Source organism: Coregonus lavaretus (assembly GCF_964263955.1).
Source record: "Coregonus lavaretus genome assembly, chromosome: 19".
In the NCBI taxonomy this organism is placed as follows: Eukaryota; Metazoa; Chordata; class Actinopteri; order Salmoniformes; family Salmonidae; genus Coregonus; species Coregonus lavaretus.
In genome coordinates, this window is record NC_140006.1 from 21,755,034 (window position 1) to 21,775,424 (window position 20,391).

At 43.5% G+C, this 20,391-nt stretch overlaps 1 pseudogene across 1 annotated transcript in view; it reads left to right on the top strand.

The window, feature by feature from the left end:
- The first annotated feature begins 2,669 nt into the window (after positions 1-2,669).
- LOC311146599 (cadherin-2-like) overlaps positions 2,670-20,391 on the top strand; it is a 101,884-nt pseudogene continuing 84,162 nt past the window's right edge. The window contains exons 1-2 of the transcript XR_014615611.1: positions 2,670-2,819; positions 5,261-5,372. The product of XR_014615611.1 is annotated as a cadherin-2-like (transcript). The remainder of the gene's footprint in view (positions 2,820-5,260; positions 5,373-20,391) is intronic.

Here is a 20,391-nt window from a genome sequence, read left to right on the forward strand (position 1 = left end):
TTCCATACCAGGCGATGATACAGCCCGACAGGATGTTCTCAATGTTACATCTGTAGATGTTTGTGAGGGTTTTAGGGGCCAAGCTGAACTTCTTCAGCCTCCTGAGGTTGAAGAGGCGCTGTTGCGCCTTCTTCACCACACTGTCTGTGTGAAGGGACCATTTCAGGTTGTATGTAATGTGCACGCAGAGGAACTTGAAGCTTTGATCCTCTCTACTGTGGCCCCATCGATGTGGATGGGGGCGTGCTCTCTCTGCTCTCTCCTGAAGTCCATGAACAGCTCCTTTGTTTTGTTGACTTTGAAGGAGAGGTTATTTTCCTGGCACCACTCCGCCAGGGATCTCACCTCCTCCCTATAGGCTGTCTCGTCATTGTTGGTAATGAGGCCAACCACTGATGGGTCGTCAGCAAACTTGATGATTGAGTTGGAGACGTGCATGGCCACTCAGTCATGGGTGAACAGGGACTACAGGAGGGGTCTGAGAATGCACCGCTGTGGGGCCCCCGTGTTGAGAATCAGCATGGAGGAGGTGTTGTTGCTTACTTTCACCACTTGGGGTAGGCCGTCAGGAAGTCCAGGACCCAGTTGCACAGGGAGGTGTTCAGTCCCAGGGTCTTTAGCTTCCTGATGAGCTTGGAGGGCACTATGGTGTTCAATGCTGAGGTGTAGTCAATGAACAGCATTCTGACGTAGGTGTTCCTTTTGTCCAAGTGGGAAAAGGCAGTGTCGAGTGCAGTAGAGATTGCGTCATCTATGGATCTGTTGGGGCAGTATGTGAAGTGGAGAGGGTCCAGGGTGTCTGGAATGATGGTGTTGATGTGAGCCATGACCAACCTTTCAAAGCATTCATGGCTACAGATGTGAGTGCTATTGGGCGATTGTCATGGTGGTCTGCTTGAAACATGTAGGTATTACCAGTGGCGTGTATTCATAGATGCCAAGGGAGGCCAAGCTTCCCCCAAAAATGTACCAAGAAACAAAGAAAAAACATACAAAATAATGTATCTTTAGTCTCTTTGTGTTTCAAACATTTCCCTCAATTCGCAAGAGGCTGAATGTAATTCACCACAGAAAGCATCCGAGGAAACGAAACAGCTCCCCTCTGTCTCAGTATGTGTAGCGTATCTATCTGATGCTGTCTGGTCAGAAAGAGTATGACATTGTTGCCACCCATAGAATTGAATGCAAGGGAAGCCAGCGAGCAGTTGGCCTTCCTGGATATAAAAAGTGTAAAATAATAGCCAATCAGCGTTGAGCTAAACTGAGTGATCTCAGCTGTGAATGGTCCTGGCGCATCAAAAAAAAATATGAAGGGAAGCCAGTTTGGATTTTGCTTCAGACCAAACACATCACAAGCCAAACGTCATTATTGACAGAAAAAAATGTGACATTTTGCATTTCGTTGTGTTGTTCTCTTCCGGTGGCTAGCTAGGTAGCTAAAATCGCCCCTGTCCTAAATTAGCCATGGATGGAGATAGGGATTTGGACTTCTGGTTTTACTTAATTCTCCGTGCTGGCCAATGATTGTAACGGCGATTCTGATCCAACCATAAATTCATACATTGTGGCCCTGGCCTGAGAGGTTTGAAGTTCAACATGTAGCTAGATGTAGTATGCTAATGTTAACTAGCTGGCCTGGCGTACCGTTGCCCATGAAAGGAAGTTAGGCTAGCGAGCAAGTATTTTAGCCAGGTAGCTTAGGAGAACAAAAACTAAAAGCGTGTACAGTATGACAGAGTCATAGACCGTTTCGGCAACATGAAAGAGAGGAGGATGGCATTGGGGTTTCTCTACAAGTACGGTGAGTCAACATGTTTTTTCTACTTGCACACACGCACGCACACCACACACACACAGAAATCAGTGCCATGGACAGCCACATATTTAGCTTACGTTGATTGGACTAAATAGTTTTTGGTATCTTTTAGTTGTCATTGTATTAGACTAAGCATAGGTGATTAGATGATGTTGAAATGTTGAAGTTGAAATGGTGCTGGCATAGTGGAAGCAGCTCCTGTTTTTTTTGCAATTCTCTGTGGTTCTAAATTAATAGTTGTTTAGTAGTATTTGTATTTGTATTTATTATGAATTTTCATTAGCTGCTGCCAAGGCAGTTTATAAAATTTTTAAAACATTACAATACATTCACAGATTTCACAACACACTGTGTGCCCTCAGGTCCCTACTCCACCTCTACCACATATCTACAGTACAAAATCAATGTGTACTTGTGTATAGTGTGTATGTTATCGGGTGTATGCATGTGTCTGTGCCTATGTTTGTGTTGCTTCACAGTCCCCGCTGTTCCATAAGGTGTAATTTATCTGTTTTTTTAAATCTAATTTTACTGCTTGCATCAGTTACTTGATGTGGAATAGAGTTCCATGTAGAAAGGAGAAGGAGTTTCGAGTGGAAGGAGTGAGTCTCAAGGAGCCAAAATGTGTTTAGTGAAATTGGCGAAATGACCAGTAGGGTGAGACAATGAGAGATCCTGTCCTGGCACAGCGACAGCGTCTTTTCTGTTCTGTTGGAGGGACTGCATGCATGGGAGGGAGCAGCAGCCTCAGTACCAAGAGGTGATCTCAGATCGGAGCGCAGAGTGGATAGGGGAGGCTGCTAGGCTACATGCTGCTGCTGCCGCTGCCGCCTTTGTTGTAAGAAGGGAACGTTTGATTTCATCACTACATCCAAATTGCAGCAGACATAGCCTACGGATATTTATCACGGATTGCAAGGGGAAATACATTACAACCGGCATACCCATGTACTTATACGAGGGCAGGGGACTGCTTCTGCTCACGCTCTTGGCTGCTTTGCAGGTAATGTGTCTTCGGAACGGTTTTGTTGAGTTGAACAGGGCAGTTCTAGGACTAGTGCTTGTTTTCTGTGACGATGCTTCTTCTGTGATATGTCGGGTAACGTGCCCGCTTGTCCATTATAGCTTGCCTCTCCACGATGGAAAAAGGCTACATGGGCATGTTTTGCATGGATGCTAGATATAATGCATCCAGTATTGGGAACTTGCATATGTGATGCGTCAACAACTAATGACAATATGTAGTAGATTGATGTTTCGTGAAGATCAACCCTGCTTTATTGTAGCCGAAACCGCTAGGCTCTATTTGAAGGATGGAAAAAGCTACACTTGTTCAAAATATATTTTTGTGTTGGCTACAGTGTATCACGAGTAACTTCATTAAAATAAATCTAAACCACATAATCTATTAAACATAGTATTATCTATTAGGGTATACGTTGATTCAGTCCATACGGGGCTCAAGCAATACAATGTTTCTTCTTGAAGTCTTTTTTGTTGAACTTGCTGAGATGATAATGGCCTATACGTGCATATTTGTTGAATACATGTGTAACCTTTTCACGAGCGGACATGATATGGTTACAAAGTTGCAGTCTATTGAAGCAGGCCAGCTACTTGAATAATTCCCCCGGACCGCGGGGTTACAAAAACCTACCATTAATTATTCCTAACCCACACGGAATGAGCCTCGGGGCAATGGCCCATTCCGTCTTGTAAATAGGCTATCAGTGCAAACAACAGCTACACACACCGGTGCACTTATCGTATCTAGACCAGGTTAGTGGAATCCACAAACTCTGCCAGGGACAATGCTGAGTTAATGTTTGATTTCCGTTCCAAAAATCGCCTTGACATCAGCTTCTTATTGTGCCCAGGCAGAATTTAAAGTATCAGTGTAGCCTAGTCTAGTTTTGTAGGCTACTTATCATATTTTATAGCTAATTCTGCATATTCTGTTTTCTTCGCAATTATTTGTTTTAATTAGTAATTTAGTCCTAACCTACTTACTTGACTTATAACATAATAATTAATGAACTTTTTATTTAAATGGCCAAAATATTTAAATTATTAAGCTCTGATATGAGAGACCGTCTAATCAAAAATAGGCCTATTTATTTCCCCCCCAAAACGAGATATCATACTTTGAGTCGAAGAACTAGTGTGTGAACTATGCTGTTATGTGCATCGTTGTGTGCTATGCCTGATAATGTACATTTTTACATTTTAGTCATTTAGCAGACGCTCTTATCCAGAGCGACTTACAGTTAGTGAGTGCATACATTTTTTCATACTGGCCCCCGTGGGAAACGAACCCACAACCCTGGCGTTGCAAGCCCCATGCTCTACCAAATGAGTGTCAGAAAGGCAGCACTACACTTCCCCCCTAATCCTCCAGTCAAATTCCGCTGATTAATGGCAAGTGGCACGGATACCCACAATGCTTTTTTTTCTGCGGAACTCTTCTCCTTTCACATTCTTTTGAGGTCCGGTCTTTCTAAAGAAATAGGATTAAGTGTATTTGGGAAATTGGGGTCGTGCTGATGCCCACCCGATATGTCTGATCGGATTTGCACATGCTTGTACACAATCAGTGAATCTATTTCAACTCAACTCTGAATAGCTTAGGCCTACTTATTATTTTTTGGGGATGTTTTTATTTTAATTTTTTATAAATGTGATGCCCATTATGTGGTAGGCTATTAATACATTATGTGTTATTTTGTTATAGACTAGGCCTACTCACACTTGATGAGATAAGTGTCAAACTCTATATCTATCTAAAACTGAATTTGTGTTCAATAGAATTTGTGTCCATTAATATTTGTTTCTTTTTGGAAAGAAGATGGAGATAAATAATTTGTCAGGTGATCATTTATTATTCTAACAATGGCAGAAATATAATGTATCTGAAACAACATTACTGTTTTTATTAAATCAGAGATAGAGCGGGGCAGGGTGGAGAGAGCGAGAGACAGGGGGAGGAGAAAAAGGGAGCGATGATGATGATGATGTAGTGTTATGTTTGAGTAGACACAGGAATTCACACACAGCGACTTTCACCCCTACAGTTTAGTAGGAGTGTTAGGAGTTGTAGCCTAGTTTCACTGTTCCTGAATTTTAAAGTGTCTTGTTAAACAGAGCAGAGTATGATAAGGGGTCAGACATAACCGCTGCCTGAGCCTGGGCCTCCCTCTCTCTCCTCACAGAGACAAATGGGGCCTGTTCTTGCCTAGCCATGCTCCTTGGCTAATGCTTAACCCTTTTGGCCTCATTATCCTAATTGCAGTCCCCGCTATAAAAACAACAGATGCTTTTGTACTGTGGTGGAGGGTTCAGAATGTGACCAAGACTTTTCGGGGGGTAGACAGAGAAGTGCATTTTGGAGGGGGGTAACTTTGACTCATTCTCTCCCCCTCCCACCCTCCGGTCCTATCCCCGCAGATCGCAACGGAGGGCAGGGGCACCCCTCCTCTGTGCTGGCCTGGCTTCTCTGAAGATGTGTATGTCGCGGCGGTGCCAGAGAGTGCAGAGAAGGGACAGCCCCTTTTCAATGGTAAGTGCTGGATTGGATAAATTCTTTCAATGTATCTCTTCGCTGGCTGTTTGTAGTATGTTTGTTCACACTTCAAATCAAATTGTATTTGTCACATGCGCCGAATACAACAGGTGTAGACCTTACCGTGAAATGCTTACTTACAAGGCCTTAACCAACAATGCAGTTCAAGAAATAGACTTAAGAAAATATTTACTAAATAAACTAAAGTAAAAAAATAAATATAAAACAATAAAATAACAATACCGATGCTATATACAGTTGGTACCGGTACCGAGTCAATGTGCGGGGGTACAGGTTAGTCGAGGTAATTTGTACATAGGGGTGAAGTGACTATGCATAGATAATAATCAGTTAGTAGCAGAAGTGTAAAAACAAAGGGGGGGGAGGAGCTCAATGTAAATAGTCCGGGTGGCAATTTGATTAATTTTTCAGCGGTCTTATGGCTTGGGGGTAGAAGCTGTTAAGGAGCCTTTTGGACCTAGACTTGGCACTCCGGTGCGTACCACTTGCCGTGCAGTAGCAGAGAACAGTCTATGACTTGGGTTACTGGGGTCTTTGACCATTTTTTGGGCCTTCCTCTGACACCGCCTAGTATATAGGTCCTGGATGGCAGGAAGCTTGGCCCCAGTGATGTACTGGTCCGTACACACTACCCTCTGTAGTGCCTTACTGTCGGATGCCGAGCAGTTGCCATACAAGGGGGTGATGCAACCGGTCAGGATGCTCTCGATGGTGCAGCAGTATAACTTTTTGAGGATCTGGGGACCCATGCCAAATCCTTTCAGTCTCCTGAGGGGGAAAAGGTGTTGTCGTGCACTCTTCACGACTGTCTTGGTGTGTTTGGACCATGATAGTTTGTTGGTGATGTGGACACCAAGAAACTTGAAACTCTCAACCCGCTCCACTACAGCCCCGTCGATGTGAATGGGGGCGTGTTCGGCCCGACGACGAGCGTCAGAGCCGGTGTAGTAGGATTCAATCTTAGTCCCTCATTGACGCTTTGCCTGTTTGATGGTTAGTCTAAGGGCATAGCGGGATTTCTTGTAAGCGTCCGGATTAGTGTCCCGCTCCTTGAAAGCGGCAGCTCTTGCCTTTAGCTCGGTGCGGATGTTGCCTGTAACAATGGCTTCTGTTTGGGATATGTATGTACGGTCACTGTGGGGACGATGTCATCGATGCACTTATTGATGAAGCTGGTGACTGAGGTGGTATACTCCTCAATGCCATTGGATAAATCCCGGAACATATTCCAGTCTGTGTTAGCAAAACAGTCCTGTAGCATAGCATCCGCGTCATCTGACTACTTCCGTATTGAGCGAGTCACTGGTACTTCCTGCTTTAGTTTTTACTCGTAAGCAGGACTCAGGAGGACAGAATTATGGTCAGATTTGCCAAATGCAGGACGAGGGAGAGCTTTGTATGCGTCTCTGTGTGTGGAGTAAAGGTGGTCTGGAGTTTTTTTTTCTCTCGATGCGCATGTGACATGCTGGTAGAAATTAGGTAGAACGGATTTAAGTTTGCCTGCATTAAAGTCCCTGGCCACTAGGAGCGCCGCTTCTGAATCAGCATTTTCTTGTTTGCTTATGACCTTATACAGCTCGTTGAGTACAGTCTTATTGCCAGCACTGGTTTGTGGTGGTAAATAGACAGCTATGAAAAATATAGATGAAAACTCTCTTGGTAGATAGTGTGGTCTACAGTTTATCATGAGGTACTCAATACCTCGAGACATCTTTAATATTAGACATCACGCACCAGCTGTTATTGACAAATAGACACACACCACCACCCCTCGTCTTAACAGACGTAGCTGTTCTCTCCTGCCGATGCACGGAAAACCCAGCCAACTGTATATTATCCATGTCGTCATTCAGCCCCGACTCTGTGAAACATAAGATACTACAGTTTTTAATGTCCCGTTGGTAGGACTAATTAAATAAAAATCTTCGTCCAGTTCGAGGTGAGTAATCGCTGTTCTTTTATCCAGAAGCTCTTTTCGGTCATAAGAGACGGTAGCAGCAACATTATGTACAAAATAAGTTACAAACAATGCGAGAGAAAAAAACACACAAAATAGCTTGTAAAATGGCAGCCATCCCCTCCGGCGCCATTCTTCAGTGTTTCTGTGTGTGTGGGTGTGTTTGTGCTCCTGCCCATGTCTATACTGTTGTTTCGCTCAACACATGTAAGATGTTGAGTGCGGTGGGGGGTGACAACAAGCATCAAACATACAGTTGAAGTCGGAAGTTTGCATACACCTTAGCCAAATACATTTAAACTCAGTTTTTCACAATTCCTGACATGTAATCCTAGTAAAAATTCCCTGTCTTAGGTCAGTTAGGATCACCACTTTATTTTAAGAATGTGAAATGTCAGAATAATAGTAGAGAGAATGATTTATTTCAGCTTTTATTTATTTCATCACATTCCCAGTGGGTCAGAAGTTTACATACACTCAATTACTATTTGGTAGCATTGCCTTTAAATTGTTTAACTTGGGTCAAACGTTTCGGCTAGCCTTTCACAAGCTTCCCACAATAAGTTGGGTGAATTTTGGCCCATTCCTCCTGACAGAGCTGGTGTAACTGAGTCAAGTTTGTAGGCCTCCTTGCTCGCACACGCTTTTTCAGTTCTGCCCACAAATTTTCTATAGGATTGAGGTCAGGGCTTTGTGATGGCCACTCTAATACATTGACTTTGTTGTCCTTAAGCCATTTTGCCACAACTTTGGAAGTATGCTTGGGGTCATTGTCCATTTGGAAGACCCATTTCCGACCAAGCTTTAGCTTCCTGACTGATATCTTGAGATGTTGCTTCAATATATCCACATAATTTTCCTTCCTCATGATGCCATCTATTTTGTGAAGTGCACCAGTCCCTCCTGCAGCAAAGCACCCCCACAGCATGATGCTGCCACCCCCGTGCTTCACGGTTGGGATGGTGTTCTTCGGCTTGCAAGCACCCCCTTTTTCCTCCAAACATAACGATGGTCATTATGGCCAAACAGTTCTATTTTTGTTTCATCAGACCAGAGGACATTTTTCAAAAAAGTACGATCTTTGTCCCCATGTGCAGTTGCAAACCGTAGTCTGGCTTATTAATGGCGGTTTTGGAGCAGTGGCTTCTTCCTTGCTGAGCGGCCTGTCAGGGTATGTCGATATAGGTCTCGTTTTACTGTGGATATAGATAATTTTGTACCTGTTTCCTCCAGCATCTTCACAAGGTCCTTTGCTGTTGTTCTCGGACTGATTTGCACTTTTCGCACCAAAGTACGTTAATCTCTAGGAGACAGAACGTGTCTCCTTCCTGAGCGGTATGACGGCTGCGTGGTCCCATTGTGTTTATACTTGCGTACTATTGTTTGTACAGATGAACGTGGTACCTTCAGGCGTTTGGAAATTGCTCCCAAGGATGAACCAGACTTGTGGAGGTCTACAATTCTTTTTCTGTGGTCTTGGCTGATTTCTTTTGATTTTCCCATGATGTCAAGCAAAGAGGCACTGTATTTGAAGGTAGGCCTTGAAATACATCCACAGGTACATCTCCAATTGACTCAAATTATGTCAATTAGCCTATCAGAAGCTTCTAAAGCCATGACATCATTTTCTGGAATTTTCCAAGCTGTTTAAAGGCACAGTCAACTTAGTGTATGTAAACTTCTGACCCACTGGAATTGTGATACAGTGAATTATAAGTGAAATAATCTGTCTGTAAATAATTGTTGGAAAAATTACTTGTGTCATGCAGAAAGTAGATACTTAACAGACTTGCCAAAACTAGAGTTTGTTAACAATACATTTGTAGAGTGGTTGAAAAACTAGTTTTAATGACTCCAACCTAAGTGTATGTAAACTTCCGACTTCAACTGTACTTCAACAATTAGCATTGCTGTTATGTGGGCCCAAAACCCCATGTTGTTTGGCTTGTAAGCCAATGAAATCTCAATCTGAATCAATTTAGCCTTGTTTCTAATCATTTGCTTACACAGGCCTTTTTTGAAGAACAGAGCACAATTCTTAAAAAAAAAATCTTTGCACAGTTTTGCTGAAATTCCAATGCATAAACACTGGGGCAAATGTTCCTGTGATGTCTCTGCAACTTTATTTGCCTTTAGAAATATTTTTTGAGCTCTGAATTGAAAGAATTAGAAAAATGTTGAACCATTTGGAAATTAGATTACTTTATACAGTACCCTTTATGAAAAATGCATACACTTGCATAAATCATGGAAAGTTTGAAAGACGGACACCCACTGCAATTTTTCTTCATTCTGAATAGGAAATGAAAAACCAAACTTCTTTCTTCGTTTTGAAATGGAAACATGGCAGTTGTAATTCTAAAAGTGATCACATTGGATGCACTTTGCAAAGCAGTTATGGAATGGACATGGTGCTTGTGCCTCAGCACATATTTATGTGTTGTTTCTATGTTTCTGTATTTTATTCAATTTTTTTACACATACAGTACCAGTCAGTTTGGACACACCAACTCATTCCAGGCTTTTTCTTTATTTTTACTATTTCTACATTGTAGAATAATAGTGAAGACATCAAAACTATGAAATAACACACATGGAATCATGTAGTAACCAAAAAAGTGTTAAACAAATCTAAATGTATTTTATATTTAAGATTCTTCAAAGTAGCCATCCTTTGCCTTGATGACAGCTTTGCACACTCTTGGCATTCTGTCAAGCAGCTTCACCTGGAATGCTTTTCCAACGGTCTTGAAGGAGTTCCCACATATGGCTGCTTTTCCTTCAATCTGCTGTCCAACCCATCCCAAACCATCTCAATTCGGTTGAGGTCGGGTGATTGTGGAGGCCAGGTCATCTGATGCAGCACTCCATCACTCTTCTTCTTGGTCAAATAGCCCTGACACAGCCTGGAGTTGTGTTGGGTCATTTCCTGTTGAAAAACAAATGATTGTCCCACTAAGCGCAAAGCAGATGGGATGGCATATCACTGCAGAATGCTGTGGTAGCCATGCTGGTTAAGTGTCACCAGCAAAGCACCCCCACACCATCACACCTCCTCCTCCATGCTACACGGTGGGAACCACACATGCGGAGATCATCCGTTCACCTACAAGGCGGTTGGACCAAAAATCTCAAATTTGGACTCATCAGACTAAATGACAGATTTCCACTGGTCTAATGTCCATTGCTCGTTTTTCTTGGCCCAAGCAAGTCTCTTCTTCTTATTGGTGTCCTTTAGTAATGGTTTCTTTGCAGCAATTCGACCATGAAGACCTGATTCACGCAGTCTCCTCTGAACAGTTGATGTTGAGATGTGTCTGTTACTTGAACTCTGTGAAGCATTTATTTGGGCTGCAATCTGAGGTGCAGTTAACTGTAAATAACTTATCCTCTGTAGCAGAGGTAACTCTGGGTCTTCCTTTCCTGTGGCGTTCCTCATGAGAGCCAGTTTCATCATAGCGCTTGATGGTTTTTGCGACTGCAAGTTCTCTTAAAGTAATGATGGACTGTAATTTCTCTTTGCTTATTTGAGCTGTTCTTGCCATAATATGGACTTGGTCTTTTACCAAATAGGGTTGTCTTCTGTATACCACTCCTACGTTGTCACAACACGACTGATTGGCTCAAACGCATTAAGAAGGAAATAAATTCCACAAATTAACTTAACTTTTTACAAGGCACACCTGTTAATTGAAATGCATTCCAGGTGACTACCTCATGAAGCTGGTTGAGAGAATGCCAAGAGTGTGCAAAGCTGTCATCAAGGCAAAGGGGGGCTAGTTTTTTGGTTACTACATCATTCCATATGTGTTATTTCATAGTTTTGATGTCTTCACCATTATTCTACAATGTAGAAAATTGTCAAAATAATGAAAATCCTTTGAATGAGTAGGTGTGTCCAAACGTTTGACTGGTACTGTATGGTAACCCAAGTGGCATGCGAATCAAATGGTCAAATCTTTTATATGTTGTGTGCTATTTGCTGATGTAGGCAATAATGATTATGCAAGTAAATAATGATGTTGTCATTATTTCTGCCATGTTTTCCTTAAACATAGCTTCAAGGAAATGCATAAAGCGTGCAAGTACATGGCAGAAACATAAAGGAAAGAAGTGGTCAGTGGCCATGCTGTTTTCTCAATGGTTGTCATTTCCATTTAACACAGCTTTAGTATCAGTGTTGTGTTTGTACATCAACTGCTCTGTTGGAAATCCAACATTGAAAAGCATAGCTTGCTGGATCTAACTAGTCATTTATCTGTTTCATTTATATCTGCTTCTAAAACATATAAATCATAAAAACAAGGAAAATATATGTAATATTACATTTTTAGCATTGTAATGGACCCAACCGCAACATGAATGGAAACTGTAATTACAATGTATAATAGAAAATATGTCTTACAGTGGGGGAAAAAAGTATTTAGTCAGCCACCAATTGTGCAAGTTCTCCCACTTAAAAAGGTGAGAGAGGCCTGTAATTTTCGTCATAGGTACACGTCAACTATGACAGACAAATTGAGGAAACAGTCACACTCCAAACTCCACTATGGCCAAGACCAAAGAGCTGTCAAAGGACACCAGAAACAAAATTGTAGACCTGCACCAGGCTGGGAAGACTGAATTAAGCCTGATGAATTTGCTGTGTTAAATGAGGCCTCACCTCCTGGTTACACTAGTGACCATATTCCCCGTGCATCCCGCAAAGGCGGAGGTGTTGCTAACATTTACGATAGCAAATTTCAATTTACAAAAAAAAAAATGGCGTTTTCATCTTTTGAGCTTCTAGTCATGAAATCTATGCAGCCTACTCAATCACTTTTTATAGCTACTGTTTACAGGCCTCCTGGGCCATATACAGCGTTCCTCTCTGAGTTTCCTGAATTCCTATCAGACCTTGTAGTCATAGCAGATCATATTCTAATTTTTGGTGATTTTAATATTCACATGGAGAAGTCCACAGACCCACTCCAAAAGTCTTTCGGAGCCATTATCGACTCAGTGGGTTTTGTCCAACATGTCTCTGGACCTACTCACTGCCACAGTCATACTCTGGACCTAGTTTTGTCCCATGGAATAAATGTTGTAGATCTTAATGTTTTTCCACAAAATCCTGGACTATCGGACCACCATTTTATTACGTTTGCAATCGCAACAAATAATCTGCTCAGACCCCAACCAAGGAGCATCAAAAGTCGTGCTATAAATTCTCAGACAACACAAAAATTCATTGATGCCCTTCCAGACTCCTTCTGCCTACCCAAGGACGTCAGAGGACAAAAATCAGTTAACCACTTAACTGAGGAACTCAATTTAACCTTGCGCAATACCCTAGATGCAGTTGCACCCCTAAAAACGAAAAACATTTGTCATAAGAAACTAGCTCCCTGGTATACAGAAAATACCCGAGCTTTGAAGCAAGCTTCCAGGAAATTGGAACGGAAATGGCGCCACACCAAACTGGAAGTCTTCCGACTAGCTTGGAAAGACAGTACCGTGCAGTACCGAAGAGCCCTCACTGCTGCTCGATCATCCTACTTTTCCAACTTAATCGAGGAAAATAAGAACAATCCAAAATTTCTTTTTGATACTGTTGCAAAGCTAACTAAAAAGCAGCATTCCCCAAGAGAGGATGGCTTTCACTTCAGCAGTGATAAATTCATGAACTTCTTTGAGGAAAAGATCATGACCATTAGAAAGCAAATTACGGACTCCTCTTTGAATCTGCGTATTCCTCCAGGGCTTAGCTGTCCTGGATCTGCACAGCTCTGCGAGGGCCTGGGATCGGGAGAGACACTTAAGTGTTTTAGTACTATATCTCTTGACACAATGATGAAAATAATCATGGCCTCTAAACCTTCAAGCTGCATACTGGATCCTATTCCTACTAAACTGCTGAAGGAGCTGCTTCCTGTGCTTGGCCCTCCTATGTTGAACATAATAAACAGCTCTCTATCCACCGGATGTGTACCAAACTCACTAAAAGTGGCAGTGATAAAGCCTCTCTTGAAAAAGCCAAACCTTGACCCGGAAAATATAAAAAACTATCGGCCTATATCGAATCTTCCATTCCTCTCAAAAATTTTAGAAAAAGCTGTTGCGCAGCAACTCACTGCCTTTCTGAAGACAAACAATGTATACGAAATGCTTCAGTCTGGTTTTAGACCCCATCATAGCACTGAGACTGCACTTGTGAAGGTGGTAAATGACCTTTTAATGGCGTCAGACCGAGGCTCTGCATCTGTCCTCGTGCTACTAGACCTTAGTGCTGCCTTTGACACCATCGATCACCACATTCTTTTGGAGAGACTGGAAACCCAAATTGGTCTACACGGACAAGTTCTGGCCTGGTTTAGATCCTACCTGTCGGAAAGATATCAGTTTGTCTCTGTGAATGGTCTGTCCTCCGACAAATCAACTGTACATTTCGGTGTTCCTCAAGGTTCCGTTTTAGGACCACTATTGTTTTCACTATATATTTTACCTCTTGGGGATGTTATTCGAAAACATAATGTTAACTTTCACTGCTATGCGGATGACACACAGCTGTACATTTCAATGAAGCATGGTGAAGCCCCAAAATTGCCCTCGCTAGAAGCCTGTGTTTCAGACATAAGGAAGTGGATGGCTGAAAACTTTTTACTTTTAAACTCGGACAAAACAGAGATGCTTGTTCTAGGTCCCAAGAAACAAAGAGATCTTCTGTTAAATCTGACAATTAATCTTGATGGTTGTAAAGTCGTCTCAAATAAAACTGTGAAGGACCTAGGCGTTACTCTTGACCCTGATCTCTCTTTTGACGAACATATCAAGACTGTTTCAAGGACAGCTTTTTTCCATCTACGTAACATTGCAAAAATCAGAAATTTTCTGTCCAAAAATGATGCAGAAAAATTAATCCATGCATTTGTTACTTCTAGGTTAGACTACTGCAATGCTCTATTTTCCGGCTACCCGGATAAAGCACTAAATAAACTTCAGTTAGTGCTAAATACGGCTGCTAGAATCCTGACTAGAACCAAGAAATTTGATCATATTACTCCAGTGCTAGCTTCCCTACACTGGCTTCCTGTTAAGGCAAGGGCTGATTTCAAGGTTTTACTGTTAACCTATAAAGCGTTACATGGGCTTGCTCCTACCTATCTTTCCGAGTTGGTCCTGCCGTACATACCAATACGTACGCTACGGTCACAAGACGCAGGCCTCCTAATTGTCCCTAGAATTTCTAAGCAAACAGCGGGAGGCAGGGCTTTCTCCTATAGATCTCCATTTTTATGGAACAGTCTGCCTACCCATGTGAGAGACGCAGACTCGGTCTCAACCTTTAAGTCTTTACTAAAGACTTATCTCTTCAGTAGGTCATATGATTGAGTGTAGTCTGGCCCAGGAGTGTGAAGGTGAACGGAAAGGCTGGAGCAACGAACAGCCCTTGCTGTCTCTGCCAGGCCGGTTCCCCTCTCCACTGGGGTTCTCTGCCTCTAACCCTGTTGCAGGGGCTGAGTCACTGGCTTGCTGGTGCTCTTTCATGCCGTCCCTGGGAGGGGTGCGTCACTTGAGTGGGTTGAGTTACTGACGTGATCTTCCTGTCTGGGTTGGCGCCCCCCCCCCCTTGGTTTGTGCTGTGGTGGAGACCTCTGTGGGCTATACTCGGCCTTGTCTCAGGATTGTAAGTTGGTGGTTGGGGATATCCCTCTAGTGGTGCGGGGGCTGTGCTTTGGCGGAGTGGGTGGGGTTATATCCTTCCTGTTTGGCCCTGTCCGGGGGTTTCTTCGGATGGGGCCACAGTGTCTCCGGACCGCTCCTGTCTCAGCCTCCAGTATTTATGCTGCAGTAGTTTATGTGTCGGGGGGCTGGGGTTAGTTGGTTATACCTGGAGTACTTCTCCTGTCTTATCCAGTGTCCTGTGTGAATTTAAGTATGCTCTCTCTAATTCTCTCGTTCTCTCTTTCTCTCTGAGAACCTGAGCCCTAGGACCATACGTCAGGACTACCGGGCATGATGACACCTTGCTGTCCCCAGTCCGCCTGGCATTGCTGCTATTCCAGTTTCAACTGTTCTGCCTGCGGCTACGAAACCCCTACCTGTCCCAGACCTGCTGTTTTCAACTCTTAATGATCGGCTATGAAAAGCCAACTGAGAGACCTGAGCCCTAGGACCATACGCCGGGACTACCGGCCGTGGTGACTCCTTGCTGTCCCCAGTCCGCCTGGCCTTGCTGCTATTCCAGTTTCAACTGTTCTGCCTGCGGTTATGGAACCCCTACCTGTCCCAGACCTGCTGTTTTCAACTCTTAATGATCGGCTATGAAAAGCCAACTGAGATTTATTCCTGATTATTATTTGACCATGCTTGTCACTTATGAACATTTTTGAACATCTTGGCATGGTTCTGTTATAATCTCCACCCGGCACAGCCAGAAGAGGACTGGCCACCCCTCATAGCCTGGTTCCTCTCTAGGTTTCTTCCTAGGTTTTGCCTTTCTAGGGAGTTTTTCCTAGCCACCGTGCTTCTACACCTGCATTACTAGCTGTTTGGGGTTTTAGGCTGGGTTTCTGTACAGCACTTCGAGATATTAGCTGATGTAAGAAGGGCTATATAAAATAAAAAAATTGATTGAATCTGCAATAGGTAAGCAGCTTGGTTTGAAGAAATCAACTGTGGGAGCAATTATTAGGAAATGGAAGACATACAAGACCACTGATAATCTCCCTCGATCTGGGGCTCCACGCAAGATCTCACCCCGTGGGGTCAAAATGATCACAAGAACGGTGAGCAAAAATCCCAGAACCACACGGGGGGACCTAGAGAATGACCTGCAGAGAGCTGGGTCCAAAGTAACAAAGCCTACCATCAGTAACACACTACGCCGCCAGGGACTCAAATCCTGCAGTGCCAGATGTGTCCCCCTGCTTAAGCCAGTACATGTCGAGGCCCGTCTGAAGTTTGCTAGAGTGCATTTGGATGATCCAGAAGAGGATTGGGAGAATGTCATATGGTCAGATGAAACCAAAATATAACTTTTTGGTAAAAACTAAACTCGTCGTGTTTGGAGGACAAAGAATGCTGAGTTGCATCCAAAGAACACCATACGTACTGTGAAGCATGGGGGTGGAAACATCATGCTTTGGGGCTGTTTTCCTGCAAAGGGACCAGGACGACTGATCCCTGTAAAGGAAAGAATGAATGGGGCCATGTATCGTGAGATTTTGAGTGAAAACCTCCTTCCATCAGCAAGGGCATTGAAGATGAAACGTGGCTGGGTCTTTCAGCATGACAATGATCCCAAACACACCGCCCGGGCAACGAAAGAGTGGCTTCGTAAGAAGCATTTCAAGGTCCTGGAGTGGCCTAGCCAGTCTCCAGATCTCAACCCCATAGAAAATCTTTGGAGGGAGTTGAAAGTCCGTGTTGCCCAGCGGCAGCCCCAAAACATCACTGCTCTAGAGGAGATCTGCATGGAGGAATGGGCCAAAATACCAGCAACAGTGTGTGGAAAACCATGTGAAGACTTACAGAAAACGTTTGACCTGTGTCATTGCCAGAAAGGGTATATAACAAAGTATTGAGAAACTTTTGTTATTGACCAAATACTTATTTTCCACCATAATTTGCAAATAAATTCATTAAAAATCCTACAATGTGATTTTCTGGATTTTTCTCATTTTGTCTGTGATAGTTGACATGTACCTATGATGAAATTTACAGGCCTCTCTCATCTTTTTAAGTGGGAGAACTTGCACAATTGGTGGCTGACTAAATACTTTTTCCCCCACTGTATTTGTGAGGAATCAGTCCCAAAGTGAAAATGCTGCCACACAAACAAACATCACACAATTACTATAGTGACAGCCACCAATAGCACCTCTGAACAGGGCTGAGACAGACGATTATAAAACAGGAATATACCACCAATGTGCCATCCAAGGGCTTGGGGCCTTGAGGTCATCTGAACCAGAAAACAGCTCCAGTGGCGTTGGATTTCACAGTGTGTGCCTAGAAGTCACAGTCAGCCGAGAATGTGAGTCAGAAGAGAGATGGAGAGGGAGGGCGAGAAGGAATGAGAGAGATAAAAAAAGAGAGAGGGAAAAGGAGAGAGAAGGGGAAGAGGGAAATAGAGAGAGAGAGTAAAAGAGGGGTGGATGGAAAAGAAAGAAATAGCTTTTACTGGGCCTTCCTAAACCTGCTCCACAGCCCAACCTCCAGTTTGATCCTCCAGGTGATAATTTTGCCTCTCAGTTGGCTTGTGGATGGGCCGTGACCAGGGGTAATCAGGTTCCCATTTGTCTGCCCCCCTTCACCCCTCCCCACCTTCCTCTCTCCTCTCCTCTCTCTTTACCCTCCCTCACCTCCTCTTCTCTTCTCTCCTCTTTCTTAGCCCTCCTTTACCCCTCCCCCAGCCCTCCAACCTCTATGGAGAGAGAGCTTCCCTGACAGGGAGAGAGACACTGCACTTCTGTGTCATTGTAATGTGCTGGCCTGGAGCTGGAGCTGCATGGGGCTCAGTAGCTCAGTGGTGTGGGATGATGCTAATGAATGCGCCAGTCGCTAATGAAAGTCTCCTGTGGCATGTTTTGAAAGACAAAGCTCCCATGGTGTGGAGGGAGTGTTAAGCCCCCCCTCATGTTTTCTAACTCCACTTTCACCATGCTGCTTGTGAATATTGTTTTTACCAGGAAGCAGGGAAACAGGCTTTTCAAGAAGCTCCTAGCCACATGAGGTGTAGTGTGGAGCCTAATGCATGACACCTTTCTATTTTTGTCTTTCTGTGAGAATGCCTGCCTCCTGTGCATTTCATTACATTTTTAATTGCACCCTTAGGCCCTAAATAATGAATGGAGACAGTGAATCTTGTAGCAGTCATTCTCCTCAACCATACCTCAGTGTTAATGCTCATTGTAATAGAAAATCCTTCCTTGTTATGTCAGAAATAATCTAGCTGCCTCATTGTAATATGCATGGACCTATCCTCATTTAGAAAAGCTATTAGTGAGCGTAGTTATACTAGGCTCTCTCTGTAGAGCTGGGGCAGTTTCCTTCCTCCAAGTTTGGCAAGAGGACAGTTGTGAATATGACTGTAACCCTATCAGTATACAGTATTAGGTAACAGTAATACGATCACTTTGTTCTTGCTGCAGTTGACCCCGTGGAGAGTGGAGACAGTAGGAGAAGGGGTAGGGTGTAAGACGTTTCAGCCCACCTCACTGTCTCTGAAGGTGATTCATTTCAGTAATTGATTACCAGAATACACACCCTGAGAAGATCATAGAGAACAGCAGCATTCACATGCAAATTTCATGGAATAAATAACAAAGTTAAAAGTTTCTCGGCCCAAAACACATTCAGTTCTGCTTGGGTATTCTCTATAATGGCAATTCCTCCACAATACACAGGTCATTGTTGAAATGTGAAGACGTAATGTTTTGTTAGGTGATGCAGATCAGAGATTAGCTATTGGTTGGCCTTAGCGAACGCTCCATCAGTTTTCAATAGAATCGTTCAGGTGTATCTGGACAGCGTTGGTTAGCAGAGCAGCGGAGGGGAAAGAGAGGGAGGACAATTATTTATCTGAGGTCTCCTCTCTCCTCTCTCCTCTCTATCCGATAATGTGGAAAGCAAGGATTCTTGCTTTTTGTTTGTGAATGTAAAGCTGCATCAGGCTTAGGAGGTTTCCCACTGTCGGGGCCTCTCATGACCTTGTCTAAAGCAGGGGACTATTTGTTTAGGACTGGCTGATACTGAGTCCCTGAGTGGAGAGAAAAGACCAAACATGGCCTGGATATCTACTCCCCTCTCTATACTCATCACTAGTCACCACCACAGCTAAGCTACCACCAGTGAGTGTTCCTATAGAAAGGACGTTTTAACATTCATGTCATGTTCGTTTCCTGTTTGATGGAAATTACTCATCTGATGAATTCAGCAGGTAAAATGGGCAGTATGGCTGGCGATGGTAGTATGGCCTGGGTCTTTGAGCTGCTGGTTAATGGAATACTGGCTATAGAAAGCTGACATGTAGTCAATTGTCTTAAGGCTTAAAAATCCTTCTTTAACCTGTCTCCTCCCTTTCATCTACAATGATTGATGGATTAAACATGTGTCAATAAATCAAATCAAATCACATTTTATTTGCCACATGCGCAGATTACAACAGGTGTAGACCTTACAGTGAAATGCTTACTTACAAGCCCTTAACCAACAATGCAGTTTTAAGAAAAATAAGTGTTAAGTAAAGAAATAGATAAGTTAAGAATAAAAATGAAAAATTATTTAGCAGCACTAAAATAAAATAACAGTAGGGAGGCTATATACAAGGGGTACCGGTACAGAGTCAATGTGCGGGGGCACAGGTTAGTCGAGGTAATCAAGTTAATATGTACATGTGGGGAGAGTTAAAGTGACTATGCATAGATAATAAACAGAAAGTAGCAGCAGTGTAAAAGAGGGGGTGGGGTGGGGGGACAATGCAAATAGTCCGGGTAGCCATGATTAGCTGTTCAGGAGTCTTTTTGGCCTAGACTTGGCGCTCTGGTACCGCCTGCCGTGCGGTAGCAGAGAGAACAGTCCATGACTAGGGTGGCTGGAGTCTTTGACGATTTTTAGGGCCTTCCTCTGACAACGCCTGGTATAGAGGTTCTGGATGGCAGGAAGCTTGGCTCCAGTGATGTACTGGGCCATACGCACTACCCTCTGTAGTGCCTTGCGATCGGAGGCCGAGCAACCAGTCAGGATGCTCTCGATGGTGCAGCTGTAGAACTCTTTGAGGATCTGAGGACCCATGCCACATCTTTTCAGTCTCCTGAGGGGGAATAGGCTTTGTAGTGCCCTCTTGGTGTGTTTGGACCATGATAGTTTGTTGGTGATGTGGACACCAAGGAACTTGAAGCTCTCAACCTGTTCCACTACAACCCCGTAGATGAGAATAGGGGCATGCTCAGTCCTTTTTTTCCCCCTGTAGTCCACAATCATCTCTGTTGTCTTGATCACGTTAAGGGAAATGTTGTTATCCTGGCACCACACGGCCAGGTCTCTGACCTCCTC